At 45.7% G+C, this 17,600-nt stretch overlaps 1 protein-coding gene across 3 annotated transcripts in view; it reads left to right on the top strand.

Annotated features, from left to right (window-relative positions):
• The first annotated feature begins 3,722 nt into the window (after positions 1-3,722).
• Positions 3,723-17,600, top strand: part of L3MBTL4 (L3MBTL histone methyl-lysine binding protein 4) — a 431,550-nt gene continuing 417,672 nt past the window's right edge. For 2 of the 3 annotated variants that reach the window (XM_033178287.1, XM_033178289.1), the window contains exon 1: positions 3,723-3,932. The gene's annotated coding sequence lies outside the window, so the exon portion shown is untranslated. The remainder of the gene's footprint in view (positions 3,933-17,600) is intronic. The other variant, XM_033178288.1, reaches the window with a different exon arrangement.

Genomic DNA, 17,600 nt, shown 5'->3' with positions numbered 1-17,600 from the left:
CAAGTAAGTAGATTTCTGTATAGATTTTAAGTCATTTGTTCAAAATAGCATAATGTGCATATTATCTTATTTATAAAGCTTTATGATATCATTTATTTAAAATTGGTTTTAGACTGGGCATGGTGGCACATATCTGTAATCTTATACTTTGGGAGGCCAAGGCAGGAGGGTGGCTTGAGGCCAGGATTTCAAGACCAGCCTGGGCAAAACGGTGAGACTCTATCTCTACCAAAGTAAATAAATAAATAAAATTATTTTTAATTAATCAATATAATTTACAGTTCTTTCTGAACCAATATTTACATTTAAATAGTACATTATGCAATTATTTATAGCTCAATCCATTAAAGGAAGCTTAATATTGGACCGCCCATGTAGGAAAATACAACTGTAACATAGAAAATTATTAACAGTGGCATTAACATGAAAATAAACTTGATGATAATAGTTGTTGAAGACAGCGACTAATGAAATATTTTTAGTTGCTGTGGACAATTTGCTTGTCCAAGCAAGTGTAGAATTTTGTTAAGATAATTCTCCTCAGTTATGCCACAGCACATAAAATAATTCATTCTGTGTTAAATTTTTCCAAATGGTCACATTCAAAGTATATGCTAAGAAAAAATCTCAAGTTTTAAAAATATATTAAACCCCATCTCTACAAATAATTTAAAACTTAGCCAGGCATAGTGCTGCACACCTGTGGTCCCAGCTACCCAGGAGGCTGAGGCAGGGGGATCACCTGAGCTCAGAGGTCAAGGCTGCAGTAAGCTGTGCTTGCACCACTGCACTTCAGCCTGGGTGACAGAGCGAGACCTTGTCTCAAAAAAACACACAAAAGCCCACATTGCTATCAAGAGCCAATCCTGCTATTGACCAAATAATAAAGCAATGTAATTTAATCCTACTTAGAAAAGAAATATAGGCCAGGCCTTGTGGCTCATGCCTGTAATGCCAGCACTTTGGGAGGTTAAGGTGGGAGGATTGCTTGACCCCAGTAGTTTGAGACCAGCCTAGGCAATATAGTGAGACCTTCATCTCTACAAAAAAATTTTAAAAATTAGCCAAAGTGGTAGCACATGACTGTGGTCCCAGCTTCTTTGGAGGCTGAGGTGGGAGGATCAGTTGAGCTGGGAGGTAGGGGCTGCAGTGAACCATAATCATACCACTGCACTCTAGCCTGGGTGATAGAGCAAGATCCTGTCTCAAAAAAGAAAAGTAAAGAAAAGAAACATACACAACCAACCAGAAAAATATAAACAAACTCAGCAAAAATTTAAAAATGGATAGTTCCTTGAATAAAACCAGTCACTATCTTAGCAGGTGGAAGGTTTCATTTTCATCGACGATAGATAGACACGTTATAGGACTGCTGTGCCTGTTATGTTTTCATGACCTCCAGAAAGGGATTCTCTGTATCATGCCATCAGCAATTTCTATCCTAACAGTAAACCATCTTTGTCTGTCTGGCCAACTTTGCATTTAGAGTTGGTTGGATTCAACTGAATTATAAAAGTAAAATGCCTAGTAACTACCAATGTTATAAACCCCTTTGCTCACGATGGATCATTGGTGAAGTTATAGAAATCAACAACATGGCTATTTCATTTTAACCTACAGCTGTTCTAATGAAAGGGATTTACTACAACAGCTTTTCAAAAATTTTGTAAGAAGTGTACTAATGTGTTCCTGCTTGTATTTCCATAAAATTTGAATAACAGTGTAGTTTAAGACAGATGTCAGCTTCTCTGAACAGAATCATATGTTGTCAGCACTCTGCACCTATGCACTTACATTTAAGTAGCTGTAGATGAGGCTTCCCGCCTGCTTCAACCTTGTTTCGTTGGTGTATCCTTTTTCTTATTTAAACCCAGCCTCTGAAAACAGTGTTTCTGCTTTCATAAACTTAAACCAAATATAATCAATAAACATGTTATAAAAATAATTGTTTCCCCCCAAGAAGTGAAGATAAGCTGATGTAAATTCACTTTATTTAAATTTCAATCCAGCTTTCTTTTTGATTTCATATATTATAACATCAATACACACTTTTCTGAAGGGTTAGTGTAACCACAAGTGCACTTAACTCTTTCTGTGCTGGGGACGTTTTGATATCTCCATTACTAATACCTAGAATCTCCAGTGATTAATAAACACCTCTGGGATGGACTGGGGATACACTGCAATAATTGAAGCACTTTATCCTTCACCAAAAATGGTATCTGTGTTTCTGTGAGTAGCAGAGAGTGGAACTCTCACCTGCTGAGTCCCATTCTAATTTCATCCAATTTGGTGAGCAAGTATCCAGCCAAAGGTTGTACCTGCAGGAGTGCCCGTTGTCACAGAAATGCAACTTTCTAAGTCCTCAGTACAATGTTAAAATGGGCTGGAACTGTGTTTCAAATGTTTTCCTCTCACTGCTGAGGTCTTCTACTTCTTTCTTTTTCTCTGTCTCTAATATCTTTTTCTTTTCTTTTCTCTTTCTTTCTTTTTTTTGAGATGGAGTTTCGCTCTGTTGCCCAGGCTGGGGTGCAGAGGTACTATCTCAGCTCACTGGAGCCTCCACCTCCGAGGTTCAAGCGATTCTCGAGTCTCAGCCTCCTGAGTAGCTGAGATTACAGGCGCCCACCACCACACCTGGCTAATTTTCATATTTTTAGTAGAGACAGGGTTTCACCATGTTGGCCAGGCTGGTCTCGAACTCTTGAGCTCAAGTGATCTGCCCTCTTTGGCCTCCCAAGGTGCTGGGATTATAGATGTGAGCCACCATACCTGGCTAATATATTTTTCTTAACTGACTAGAGCACAGAACACAAATCGTGTGTGTTTGCACTTACAAATTTCTATGATCATTGTTCCTAGTTTAAAAACTTCATTAGCAATGGGGTTTATGTTTCTCTTTTCAGTAAGAACACGAAATTATGTTTCCACAATGCCCAGTCTCACCTAAAAAGCAAGTTTTCATTCTCAGTTTATGGTAGCCCATGACAAACCAAAAAGATCATTTTGGATGGTATCATTGTTAATCCTGCTAAATTATTCAATTTCTTGCTGAAAGCAACAAACTAATACTTATTTTGTACCTACTAGCTATTATTTGCATACTAGGGTTTATACACAAGGCATCCTATGAAAGAACATTTCATTCAAAAGTCACAACATATAGTCTTCAATTGCCAGCTACCTTTATTTGTAAGCCAAAATAAATGATTTAATACAGCCCTCCCAAACGGGGCGACAATGCTTTGAGAAGGACCAAAGTTGGCCAGTAAGGCCATAAGTTCCATGAGGGCAGGATCTGCCCAGCTCCTGTTTCCTGCTCAATTCTAAGCAGTTAGAACAGGGTCAGTAAACGCTTCTTGCCACTTGGAGAGAGTATTGTTTTATTTGGAAATGGTATCCAGGTACCTGTGAGTAGCAGTCAAGAGCGAGAAAGGGGAATGGGGGAGGTTGCAAAATCGGAGCGAGCAGCTGGACCGAGAGGGATCCGGAGCAGAGAGCCCTCAGACGGTGAACCCCAAGAGCTGGGATGAAGCATGGGAGAGCTACTGGGACATCTCTGCGAGGAAGCAGGCTGGCAGGCAGGAAGTAGACAAGATTTGGGGGAATCCTTCCAAGGGAACAAATACAGAGGAGGACGCATCTAACAATCCAGCCACAGCCACCTCCCTCCCACGGGAAAGCCCGGACCTCGGCGGGCCCAGCGCCACCCGGTTCCCCGGGGAGTGGAACCCGGAGCGAGGCAGGTGCGGCGGGAGCATGCGCGCGGGGCGGGCAGGGGGCGGCTCCCGCGCCCCCACCCCGCGCGTGCACCCTCGCGCCCCTCCCGCCAGGCACCGCCGGGCAGCGGCGCCGCAGCCTGGGCTGGCGGAACCTCGCGCTCCGACTCGCCCCCCCGGTTGGCGTTGCGGGCAGGCGCTGCTCCGCTGGGGGTAAGAAGGACGCCGCCGCCCGCGTGGGATGGTCTCGAGCCCGCGTGGGTGCCCACGGCCGCCGCCGTGCAGGGTGGCCCCAGTCCTCGGGCGGGTGGAGGGGCCTGCGCGACTCTCGCGGCGAGGGCCCGGCCGGGCCGGGCCGGTGGGGGCGGTGGCTGTTGGGGATAGCCCCAGTCCCGGCCCAGGCTCTTTCTGTTTCTCTTTCGCAGCCAGGGCGCGCGCCGGGCTCCCCGCGAGAGGCGCTGCCTTACTTGTCGCCTACTTTGGACGGGCGCGGCCGCCGCAGAGCCCCGCGCCTCGAGCAGCCGCGAGGGCAGGGTCAGGGTGCCAGGCGCGGCTACCTGGGCGCCCTAGAGCCAGCGCAGCCCGGAGCCGGGGGAGAGGGACGGGACGGGACTCCCGAGGGCCCCTAGCCAGTCCTCCAGCCACGGAGCGCCCGGCGGTGGGCATTTGGCTTTTGTTTCCTCTGGGGGCTAACGGTCCTCGTCTGCCCGCATGTCCCCCTCAGCCGACAAGCGTCGTGTACCCGGACAGACAAGTGCTACATCCCTCCGCCCGCTTTCTGCCCTTGTCCTCCTCTGCGAGTTCTGCCCAGCCTCGGGAGCGGGAGCCCAGGGAGTGCGCGCAGGGCGGGCGGGCGCCTGGCCAGCCTGGGACGGCGGCTCCCAGGCTCCTGCCACCGCCTGGAACTGCGGGGGGCGCCCCGGCCACAGTCGCCCTCGCCTGCTCTCCGGGTCTTCTTGGGCCAGCTTGGTCCCAGGTGGACGCGAGTCGAGCTGGGCACACCTGGGCCAGCGCTGCAGTTACCTGCGGGATTGGTGAGAGCGTTTTCGCGAGGTGGAAAACTCCAGGTGGGTTTTGTCCCCTGCCTTTGAACTCCCTTAGTCACTGGTTAAAGTGCGAAGTGTGCTTTATTTTACATACGCCTTTAGAGGGACATTCTGAATGCGCCAATGCCCCGAGGTGGAACTAAATAAAGGGAAGGCCTGGTCATTGTTACTGTTAAGACTGTTGTACTTAATAGCCAGAGGAAGGCAGCTGGTCACCACGACCCACCTGGCCATTCCCATGCTGAAGACTCCCTCTCACTTCACGCTTGTTTGGACTCCACTATGACTTGCTAGTGGCCCATCTTCTGGAGCCCTCTGTTGGAGCTGTTCTAGAAGATGGTTGTGGCAGGCTCCAGTTTCAGTCCTTGGCTGAAATAAGTGTGGTGTGGCTCTTCTGTTTTCTAATCTCAGTCATCTAAAAAGGTTAAAGTGACAAACAGGTGGTGAGTACGGTAGAGTTGTTTTTGGTGCTTGGTAATATGAAAAACTTGGAATGCATTTAGCTCTTCGAAAGATGCTGAAACGGACCACTTCAGTTATTCCTTATGTTACTACAGAATTAGGAGAAATGGTTGAAAGAGGAGAGGTTTTTTTCTTGGAGTATCCAAAGGGATTGATTTGACTACACTGACTTGGTGTGTAATGGTTGAGTAGGAAGGAAGATGAACATACAACTGCTATTAATTATGCTCTTAGATGTGAGGCCACATTGAGGATGCGATGCATGTAACCCTTGACTGCAGAATCACTTAGCACTTTGCTGTACAATACTGGGGTCACAAGAAATATTAAGCTTGGTTAACCTCTGCAGTGTGCTCTCACTCCATTTCCAAAGAAAGGGTATTGGTGGGAAGGTGATCTGGTGAAGACAGAGGTAAGGAAAGTGAAGGAACTGTGTTAACTTTCGCTTTTTAAAAAATTTATTTTTATTTTTTAGAGATAGGGTCTCACTGTGTCACCCAGGCTGAAGTGCAGTGGTACCATCATGGCCCACTGCAGCCTTGACCTCCTGGGCTCAAAGGATCCCACCTCAGCCTATGGCCTGGGAGGATAACTGTGCACCACCATGCCTGGCTAATTACCTAATTTTTTTTTGTAGGGATGGAAACTCACTTAACTTTCACTTTAAAGAGAAGTAAATTTGCATATTTTAAAGTTCATCATAAGAATCTTCGGTGCTCTGTATCATCTGTGTAACTTCACTGCAGTGCCTGTGTGGTTTTATCTTAAACTACACTTCTTATTCCACTTTGGTGGTAATAAGCCTCCTTTGCTTGGCATGGGACTTGACACGTGGGTAAGTGCATGCTCAACAAATACTCGTAGGACTGAATCCATATATGAGCAGACAACTGCTGAGCAGAGGCAGAGGGTGATAAAAAGCAGCAGTGAGGGAGATCAGGCTGACTGTGAAGGCAGATTTGCAGATGGAAAGCCCTGGAATTCTTCCTATGAAGAACCGGCCGACCTGAAAGCCACTTCCAGGAGGTTGTGTAGGAAGCACCAGCACCCAGTCTGACCAAGGAAGCAGAAGCCTTAACCCCTCCTCCCCCCATCACTCCTTCAAGTGGGTCAAGGTTTCCATTCTCCAGAGAGCTGAAGGAAGGTTTGAAAATCACCATTAGATAAGTGTTCATTCTTTCAGTTAATTATTTTAATTAAGAAAGAATGCTGCTGCTGGTGAAGTGGTGGAGTGAGCAGGAAAGGTAGGTTTGGTGGGCTGGAGGCAGAGTGGAAAGGATACATTCCGTTTATACAACATTGGATTGAGAAAACCAAATACCGCATGTTCTCACAAGTGGGAACTAAATGATGAACACACATGGACACGTAAAGGGGAACAGCACACACTGGGGCTTATCAAAGGGTGGGAGGAGGGAGAGGATCAGGAAGAATAACTAATGGATACTAGGCTGAATACCTGGGTGATGAAATCATCTGTACAACCAACCCCCATGAAATGAGTTTACCTATGTAACCAACCTGCACATGTAACCTAACTGAAAATAAAAGTTAAAACAAAGCATTTATCAAATTACTCTACTAAAATATTATTTTAGGAATGCTTATATCATGTATTAATATATTATAGAAAATATATTTTGATAAAAGCAAAATGGTTTTGCATTGCGAAAAACTAAACATACTCTTTGGCTCATCCTTAAACAACAGAAAACCATTGAATTGAAAACCATTGAAAACCCTGAAATGGCTTTTCATTGGAGAGAGAAACTCTGATGTTGGATCAGAGGAAAGCCAGTTAGGAAATACTCAGCGACTATGGGGGTGATCCTAAAAAGCATGTGTTAGGGTGAATAAACTAGCACTGAGAGAAAAGAACAGTTCCATGACTATGGTCCATGCCCAGGAAAGGAGTCAGTGAGAGAAACTAAGAAGTAGTCTGAGGGGGAGGAAAACCAGGTGTTTCAGTCACAGGGAAGCCAGTGGAGAAATAAGGGAGGGAAGGCAGGGAATGGCATGGTAAGTCTTGTCAGTTGCCAATAAAAAAATAGGAGCTGAGAAGATGTAGTTGAACTGGGCTAAAAAGAGGTGATCTCGGTAACACATCAGTGCAAGCTGTGCGTAAATGTTTTGCTTTCTGTTTGAGGAATACAGATGTCCTCCTTTCATTCGAATAGCATTTTACACTTTACAAAACATTTCCATCTTGTAGCATTGGCAACAATATTTTGAGGATAGTTTATTATAGGAACATACCTCCAATTGAAGAAAACTATTTAGGTCCATAAGAAAAAAAAAAACAATGCACTATTTACTACAGTGAATAATAGCAAGCAGTATAAATATCAGCATCTTGTACTTAAGCAAAATAAAGCAGAACGATGAAATCAGAAGATGCTTGGGGGAAATGAAGCTTTTCAGTTCACTCATACACATATAATCTTTGTTTTAAGCATTTGTATGAATTTTTTAAAGGATAGTGCTTTAGGATAATTATCTGTATTTTATTTTGCAAATACGAACGATTTTTTCCACGGTAGCAATGGAAAAGTGAAACCTGAACTCTGAACCCATCAGAGTTGTCACAGCTCTGTTCCTTTGACCTATGTGTCCCTTTTGGGGATGATGTCGCAGTAGTGGGGGCCCTGCTCAGTGTCACCTGGTGAACCTTCTTCATTTTGTGTTGATTTGAGCTCATACGGGAAACATTGTCTTAATGAGGCTGGAAGTAATGAGGCAAGCTCTGACAATGCTTGTGTATCCCTCCTGAAGATGGATGTGAAATGATAAAAGTGTGGTTGCTGCCACAATTAATAATTGATTAATAAACTGTTTGAAAAGTATCAGGTGGGGACCTCAGGAGATGAATAGCAGTGCATGCATCTCATTTCTTTTCACTGCAACTAGCCAGAGAGAATGTGTTTAACTAGAGGGACAGATAGAGAGTACAACACTTTTACATTTTGGTATGTAAGCAAGCTATTCTGATAGCTTTTAAGATTATCATGACAGGAGCTTTTTAGATTAAATCAGCATTGCTCCAGTCCTTTTTTTTTTTTTTTTTTTTTTTTTGAGTGAATTGAGGAACGTAGGGGTGAGGCATTTTTTTTGGGTATCCACTTTGTGTCAGTTGTGTACTGTGTGTGTGGGGGTGACTATGCAGACATGACACATGCCTTCATGGAGCTTGTAGTCCAGTGAGAGACAGGTAGCAACTAATCAGCCAAACATATGTAAATACAGACTTTAACCCTGAAAAAGACCCACATGAGTGCCTAATACAGGTTTGTGGGCTAGAAAAGGTGCCTGAGGATGAGTAGCTGCTAGCCAGGTGGGGAATGGAAGCAAAAGGAAGTTCAGGCAGAGAGAAGCCCCTGAGGTGGTTTGTAGGGAAAGAGCTTGGTGCCCTGGAGGAAGGAGAGAAGACCCTGAGGCAGGAGGGCAGGGCCTGAGTGGGAAATGGCTGGAGGCCCCAGGAAGGCCTCGTTGAGGTCTGTGCAGCTTATTCAGACCGGTTAGGATGCCATTGCAGGTGTCCAGTTGGGAGTCAGGGAGGTGACCTTGGGCTGGGGAGTGGGGCATGGAGGTGGGTAGAAGTGGAGGGACTTGAGTATTTTGGAGGTGTAATTTACAGAATTGCTGATGGGTTAGAGGGCAGGCAGACGGGAAGAATCCAGGATTACTCCTTTGTTCTCTAGCATGAGAAGTGGAGTGAATTTTGGAGATGGGGAAGACTGGGGAGCAGTGTACCTGGTAACTTTGCTCAGATCATTTCCCCAGTGTGAGCCCTAGGGGAAACAGGTTATTTTTAAGGCGACAACTTGGTGTAGTTGTGGTGTGTGTCAGGCACTCAGCACTGTGCTAGGCAGATGGTTTTGGAGCTTAGCAAATGTGGGCTTTTCCCATTTTCTGTGATGATGGGTTTTGATATTCTGCTTAGGCTCTAGGCCTGATAGCCCTCCTGAATTTGAACTCCCAGTCTGTCTGTGGATGGGCACATGCTCCCAAACACATGTAGTCTTAGAGTATGCCATCAAGAGCCTCTGTGGTGACTTCTCAGTCCTGACCAGATGGTCTACATTATTGGAGGTGCTGAATGGTCCATTTTTATCTCATTTTCCCTGCAGCATGGCGCCCCAGCACTGATCCTGACACTGGGACCTTCCAAGCTCCCAAGGGGTCAGTGGTTCTGTAATTATGAGCCATTGCTTAATTTTCATCCTTTCTTCTTTTGTGAGTACTTCCCGGAGTGACAACGTATAAAAAATAGTATTTGGTCATTATTACTGTTATGATGATTTATTTCTAAATAAAAATCAAAGACCAGATTATAGCCGCAATTCCAGGCCTGTATGAATGGATGTAGGATAGTGCTGATGCCAGTCAAAGCCCAGTTCATAGAACAGCAGCTGTCCGACTCCTGGCTTGGATTTTCTAATCTGGTTACACCTGATACACTTACTTGGTGCTGTGTGGCAAATGGGTTAAGATCTAAATCCAGGGCCAACAATTTGGATGTCTAAAGGAAAGTAATAAGGGAAGTAGGCAGACAGAAAAAAATTCAGAGTTCATTTGGTCTCACTTTTATTTTTATTTTCTTTACCTTTGAAAACTGGGCAAGCCTTGGCATGGTGGCTCACCCCTGTAACCCCAGAACTTTGAGGGGATGAGGAGGGTGGATTCCCTGAGGTCAGGAGTTCAAGACCAGCCTGGGTAACACAGCGAAACTCCGTCTCTACTGAAAATACAAACATTACCTGGTGTGGCAAGCCTATGACCCCAGCTACTCAGGAAGCTGAGGCAGGAGAATTGCTTCAGCCCAGGAGGTGGAGGTTACAGTGAGCCGAGATTGCACAGCTGCACTCTAGCCTGGGCAACAGAGCGAGACTCAGTCTCAAAAAAAAAAAAAAGAAAAAAAGAAAACTGGACATAGGTACTTGTCTACTATAAGAAATGGTGAGAAAATCCCCTTAGTGCTTTGGAGGCAGTAGGGAGTGGTGAAGACTGCAGCAAACCGTGGATCTTGTATGTTCTAAAGGAGGTGGCTATTATTTAAAAAATAAACAAAACTGAAGTTGGAAATCTGCAGTTTTAAAAATGTGAACTCTCCTTATTTAAAAATACTGCTTTAAATATCTTAGGATACTGCTAAGAGAAACAGAATACATCTGCTGACCAGATGCAGTCTGTGGTCCACAATTGATAAGCACTTCGCTGGTGGGGTCAGCTATATGATTATCTGGATGTGCTCTACTTTTAGTTAGATTGTTTTTTCTTATTTACCATGAATGTGGAGTGTGCACAAACCTACTGGCTTCTTATGCTGCTGATCCTGTCATTTAAGTGTGACTTGATTAAATCTGGGAGTTGGGAGTGGGAAGCTTGGCCAAGCCTGAGACTCTGTAAGCACATCCTGGTGCCAGGTTGAGAACAACGCAGACTTTATAACATTTTCATTCATGTTTCTGTGAATGTTTTTTCACTGTGTTCCATTGTTTAAGTCGGCCTTTTTTACTCTTTGTCTAATGGTTTGTGCAACCCATGGACACCGTCCTTTTTGTGTGTTTGGAGGGGATGGTGTCTTTGCTCCCTTTGGGCTTTTGTATATTTCTGTCTGCTTTTCTTGTGAAGTTTGCTCCTAAAAGGAGGCTCCAAGCCTCCTTCAAAGTGAACTGTGCAGGCTGGGCGTGATGGCTCATGCCTGTAATCCTAGCACTTTGGGAGGCCGAGGCGGGTGGATCACGAGGTCAGGAGATGGAGACCATCCTGGCTAACATGTGAAACCCCGTCTCTACTAAAAATACAAAAAATTAGCCGGGCGTGGTGGCGGCACCTGTAGTCCCAGCTACTCAGGAGGCTGAGGCGGGAGAATGGCGTGAACCCTGGAGGCGGAGCTTGCAGTGAGCCGAGATCGTGCCACTGCACTCCAGCCTGGGCGACACAGCGAGATTCTGTCTCAAAAAAAAAAGACAGTGGACTATACATACTGTGTGCTTTCCTACCACGATGTACTGTTGTCCACGATTGCATTCTGAGGTGTAGAGTTTTACTTTTCTGTGTTCTCCAGAAAACTTGTTGGGTTGAGTAAGGGCTTTTTGCCATTTATTTCCAGAGCCTAGCAATTGTCTGGCACATGTTGGATGCCCAGTGAATAAAGGATGAGTGATTTTGTGTCAACTAGTGACAAGCTCATTCAGGAAAGAAATCTTACAAAATTCCTAACATTTTGGGATTCTGTGTATAGGCTTCTAAGACTTTGGGTTCTATTGAAAACGTAAGCACTGACCTTTCAGCTGTTCATTGTATTATAATTATGGTCACATATCAAAGAAAATACAAAGGCTCTACTCTTTGTTTTATGGCAAAGAATATCCTTTAATTCCCTATCATTATAGCCTTCTGTCCTGGCCTTTGACATCATAAAGGTGAATTATTACAGATGCCAGCATAGTACTTCCAAATCTCTATTTTATGTACGCAATTTCTGAGAATGGTTAGAACAAAGATTTTTTTCCTCCTTTCTCTTCCAAAACTATAGCTTGCTGTAATTTTATTCCTAGTAGATATGTGACTGTTTCTGGGCAGCTTCACACATGCAATTCAGCTTAGAAGAGGAATTGTTAAGGTTTACAGACCAAGAGCTTGAAGGAGCATCCCCATTTGAGCAGTGCTGTGGTCTTTGTGTTTTGTGTGAATCAGTGATGCTTATCTATTTTATCGCAGTCGATCATTAGTAATCTTTAGGGCCACTTTATTCTTTTACTATGAGGACAAGGAGAATATAATTGTCTGTCTTTTCAGAACTGGCTTGCATCTGTGTCCAAAACAAACAATGCCCATCGCTGTGGAGTAAAGGGCGAGAGAACAAAGAAAGGAAGCTGTGAAGGGTACAGTTACACATTAATCACCGTGATGCGCGAAGTGCGAGGTTAGTAGGCACGGCTTTGAAGGCTTTACGTTGCATTTATTTCCAAACAAATTGTCTCTCAAGATCGTAGAACTTTCAGCCCAGAGTAGCTGTAACTACTACCCTAGGCCAACTATGGCTTATGAAGAGGCTTCTGGTGTCCCACACTTAGCAACTTTGTAAGTAAAGTTTACTTTACTTACAAGTACAGTTTACAACTGTGTAAAAGTAGTTACACATTTGGATTCAGCATTTTTTGAATTTTAGGGAGTTTAAAAATAATCTCATCCAGGGTTTCTCAATCTCGGTACAGTTAACAGCAATCTGTTGTTTCGCATGCTGTCCCATGCCTTGTAGGATGGTAAGCAGCAGTCAGTGTTCCTTGCCTCACCTCACCAGGTATCTATAGCACCTTCCATTCCTTAGTTGTGACAACAAAAACTATCTCCAGACACTTCTTCCTGCCCCTGGGGAGGGGTGGAGGGGTAGAATCACCCCAAGTCATGAGCCGCTGATTTAATCCAGCCTGGTTTGCAGATGATACATCAGAGGTCCATTGTATTAAGCAGTGTTTCCAGGCTCAGAAGTCACTGTATCAGAATATGAATCGAAAAGCACATTATCTACATGGAGGGAACTGTTTATCAATTCAAAACGTCTTTTCTTTTGTAAAATGTTCTAATGATAGTAGATGGTCCCTGTTGATTCTTTCTTGCCATGACTGGCTAAGTACAAGTGTCGTGATTGTTAATCAAACTTTGGTGAAGACATGAAATTATTAATAGCAGTTTGAAGACGACTTTGCCTGCATTTATCCATCTGAGTAACGGCAGAGTTGGAGCTGTGACGTGGCCTTCCTCATCAGGTTCCAGTCCACGAGGTTGTCTATGATGTCATGTCAACCTTTTTCTCATAGCCAGGTTTTGCAATAAAGTTGCGTTCAGTAGCTTGGCGAATTTCATTCTAGAGTAATAATTAATACTTAGTGTGCTTGCACAGTTGGAAATAATGAAGCCAGTAATACAGACAGCTGCTAAGTAAGAGTACAATCATTTATTCCCTGAACGCTTACTTAGTGTGTACTTTGGCCAAGGCTGTGGTAGGTCGTGGAATGTAAATGATATTAGGAGGACCACACAGCCTGGACCTGTTCCAGGCAACTCACAAGCATGGACAAATTCAAATTTCAGGCTTCTTTGCATGGCAGTACGGGAGACTCACTGGCTTATTGATAGGTTTATTCCTTTAGCTGCATTCCTCAATACCTGTGATGGGTTCTGGCAGGAGGTACTCAGACCTTTCTCCTTAGAAATGCCTTACTATTCACAGTGCCACGGGGAGGGGCTGGAAGAGCTGTTTAGCGGGTCCCCGGGCTCAGCCCCTGTGTTTAGTGGGTCCCCGGCTCAAGGCCTGTGTTCAGCGGTCCCGGGGCTCAGGGCCTGTGTTTAGCGGTCCCCGGGCTCAGGGCCTGTGTTTAGTGGGTCCCCGGGCTCAGCCCCTGTGTTTAGCGGGTCCCCGGGCTCAGCCCCTGTGTTTTAGGCCCGGGCTCAGCCCCTGTGTTTAGCGGGTCCCCGGGCTCAGGACCTGTGTTTAGCGGGTCCCCGGGCTCAGCCCCTGGGTTTAGCGGTCCCCGGGCTCAGGACCTGTGTTTAGCGGGTCCCCGGGCTCAGGGCCTGTGTTTAGCGGGTCCCTGGGCTCAGGGCCTGTGTTTAGCGGGTCCCCGGGCTCAGCCCCTGTGTTTTAGGCCCGGGCTCAGCCCCTGTGTTTAGCGGGTCCCCGGGCTCAGCCCCTGTGTTTAGCGGGTCCCCGGCTCAGCCCCTGTGTTTAGTGGGTCCCCGGGCTCAGGGCCTGTGTTTAGCGGGTCCCCGGGCTCAGCCCCTGTGTTTTAGGCCCGGGCTCAGCCCCTGTGTTTAGCGGGTCCCCGGGCTCAGGGCCTGTGTTTAGCGGGTCCCCGGGCTCAGGGCCTGTGTTTAGTGGGTCCCCGGGCTCAGGGCCTGTGTTTAGCGGGTCCCCGGGCTCAGGGCCTGGGTTTAGCGGGTCCCCGGGCTCAGGGCCTGTGTTTAGTGGGTCCCCGGGCTCAGGGCCTGTGTTTAGCGGGTCCCCGGGCTCAGCCCCTGTGTTTTAGGCCCGGGCTCAGCCCCTGTGTTTAGCGGGTCCCCGGGCTCAGGGCCTGTGTTTAGCGGGTCCCCGGGCTCAGCCCCTGTGTTTAGTGGGTCCCCGGGCTCAGGGCCTGTGTTTAGCGGGTCCCCGGGCTCAGCCCCTGTGTTTTAGGCCCGGGCTCAGCCCCTGTGTTTAGCGGGTCCCCGGGCTCAGGGCCTGTGTTTAGCGGGTCCCCGGGCTCAGGGCCTGTGTTTAGTGGGTCCCCGGGCTCAGCCCCTGTGTTTAGTGGGTCCCCGGGCTCAGCCCCTGTGTTTAGTGGGTCCCCGGGCTCAGGGCCTGTGTTTAGCGGTCCCCGGGCTCAGCCCCTGTGTTTAGCGGGTCCCCGGGCTCAGGGCCTGTGTTTAGCGGGTCCCCGGGCTCAGCCCCTGGGTTTAGCGGGTCCCCGGGCTCAGGGCCTGTGTTTAGCGGGTCCTCGGGCTCAGCCCCTGGGTTTAGCGGGTCCTGGGGCCCAGCCCCTGGGTTTAGCGGGCCCCCGGGCTCAGCCCCTGGGTTTAGCAGGTCCTCGGGCCCAGCCCCTGGGTTTAGCGGGCCTTCAGGCTCAGGGCTTGTGCTGACACTGAAAGGGAGTAGTGTGCTTTCCAAAAGTTAGAGTGAGAATATCCTTGTCAAGGCCCTAGGTGACAGGTACTATTGTTCTGCACCACAGATGGGACATCAGGAGATGTCTGTGGGGGCCGCAGAGCTGCAGGCCGCCTGACCTTCATGCCAGCTTCTGTTTTTGTCAGCTGGCTCATATTGCTCCCTCCAGAGACCGTGTGTTATGGACGAAGGAGAAGTGCAAGGTTTTAATAAGTGCCTTGCGGACATGAGCTATCTTCATGGGTATATTATTTCCCTATTGTTTACGTGGCCACTGCTGGCATAGGGCACAAAAGAGAGATCTGTTTCACTTTTTGGAAATGGAAAAATCTCTGTCCTTGCCTTTGCGTGTCCTAGTTGAGTGTTATACTGGAAGTGAAGATCATAAATTCACCAAAACATGTATGCCTTAGTGTATGAGCATTAAAAAAGTTCTTCAAGTTTTCCCTAGCCTAAGTATTTAAACATGTCAGCAAAAATAAAAATAAATAGCGAACTGGGTGTGTTGGGTCCCACCTGTAATCCCAGCACTTTGGGAGGCTGAGGTGGGAGGATTGATTGAACCCAGGAGTTCAAGACCAGCCTGGCAACCTGGGCAACATAGTGAGACTTCGTCTCTTAAAAAAAAAAAAAAAAAAAAAAAAAAATTATCCAAACATGATGGCCTGTACCTGTAGTCCCAGCTACATGGGAGGTTAAGGCAGAAGGATCCCTTGAGCCCAGGAGGTCGAGGCAGCAGTGAGCCGTGTTTGAGCCAATTCACTCCAGCCTAGGTGACAGAATGAGACCCTATCTCAAATGAAAAACTAAAATGAAGAAAAAGAAATTGCTTGTAAATTATGTTGAGATTATTTAATTTACTGGCCTTCTTGACATTTTCCTGATTTTTATCCAGTTTCCTTCAAGGTTTCCATGATGAAGGTCCCCATAGTTAAATAAAAGCACAGGTCTAGCTTATCCTTCTGGAGAATGGCACTTTTCTACAGGCCACGAGCAGCTTCTTGGACTAAAAATAAGAAATTGAGCAGGACAGAACAGAAATCGAGCTTTTTATCTTCGCTCCCAGAGCATGACTTTCCCTGCTTCCCTGCCAGGTATACAAATAAAAGCGTCAGCGAATGGCTTGGGGTACACCTGTCCTCTATGCTCCTTTTTCACTTGCTTGTTAAACCTAATTTGGAAAGAACCAAGGTAGAAGGACGTTCCTGAGGTTCTATGGATCAGGGGTTTCAACTTAATCAGACTCTTTTCAAAAATCACTTCAACAGCTTTTGGGGGAACAGGTGGTTTTTGTTACATGGGTAAGTTCTTTAGTGGTGATTTGTGAGGTTTTGGTGCACCCATCACCTGAGCAGTGTACACTGTACCCAGTGTGTAGTCTTTCATCCTCTTCCCATCCTTCCCCCTTAGTCCCCGAAGTCCATTGTATCATTCTTATGCCTTTGTGTCCTCATAGCTCATCTCTCAGTTAGAAGTGAGAATATTTGATGTTTGGTTTTCCATTCCTGAGTTACTTCACTTAGAATAATGGCCTCCAGCTGCATCCAAGTTGCGGCAAAGCCCCTTATTTCATTTTGTGTTATGGCTGAGTAGTATTCCATGGTATATGTATGCCACATTTTCTTTATCCACTCGTTGGCTGATGGGCATTTAGGTTGGTTCCATATTTTTGCAATTGTGAATTGTGCTGCTGTAAACATGCGTGTGCATGTGGCTTTGTCATATAATGACTTCTTTTCCTTTGGATAGATACCCAGTAGTGGGATTGCTGGATTGAATGGTAGTTTTCGTGTTTTGATAACAAATATTTGTAACATTTCTCTGAGTATCCTGAAATGAAATTAACAGGTAAATAACTTACCTATACATACTGTCAGAAAAGTGAATATAATGTGCATAAATAATACAATGGAAAAATATATGTAATTTATGATAAAATGATATGCACTTCAAAATGTTTGGACATGACTAACCTAGAGAATACAATCAAGTAGTTGGATGCTTGTACCTGCCTCCAATATATAGATTGCATCCAATATAATAGATTATAATAGATTCACCATGAAGGTGACCAGTGAAAATACTTTATTGGTGGACTGTGTCAGGGAGGGAGAGTCATTGAACAGCATTGGGTTCCATGATATCTTTCTGAAATGGTGAACAGTATTTGCTAAAGTTCTGCACAAAACAAAGTAAAGCCTTTACTCAATATACACAGAGTTGCATTCCTGGGAGAGACAGGAATTAGTTAAATATGCAAAAATACTTTTTGATGATATGTAAAATGGAAGTAGGTTTAAGGTTTAGAGAAGCATAAATAGATTTTTCATACACATAAATGTCAAGTGAGTTGCTCCAGCTGTGCAAAAGGCAAGATGATATTTTGCTGTGAAGAACTGTCTCACATGTGGGAATTCTAGCAGCATTGGCCCTGTGTCCCTTAAATGCCACTCAAGAAACCCCACACATATTTTAAAAAATTCCCCTGGGGGTGACCTACTTCCCCCTTCTTTCCTACCTCTGCCTCTGTTGAGCACTACTGGCTTGATAAATAAATAAATTCTACTGATTATTTGCAGTGATGAAAGATGGAGGGTTTGCTGAAGGGCAAGTTACTTTTGCTCAGAGTTTAGAATAATCAATGATTCTTTCCCTTTAAGAATATTATTTTATATAAATTAACCTTTTATTCTGTAAGAATTCTGACACTCAAACGTTATCATCTTA

This window comes from Trachypithecus francoisi, unplaced genomic scaffold, assembly GCF_009764315.1.
Source record: "Trachypithecus francoisi isolate TF-2019V2 unplaced genomic scaffold, Tfra_2.0 Lachesis_group19, whole genome shotgun sequence".
NCBI classification, from domain to species: Eukaryota; Metazoa; Chordata; class Mammalia; order Primates; family Cercopithecidae; genus Trachypithecus; species Trachypithecus francoisi.
The sequence above is the reverse complement of the archived record's forward strand: the minus strand, read 5'-3'. Positions and strand labels throughout refer to the sequence as shown.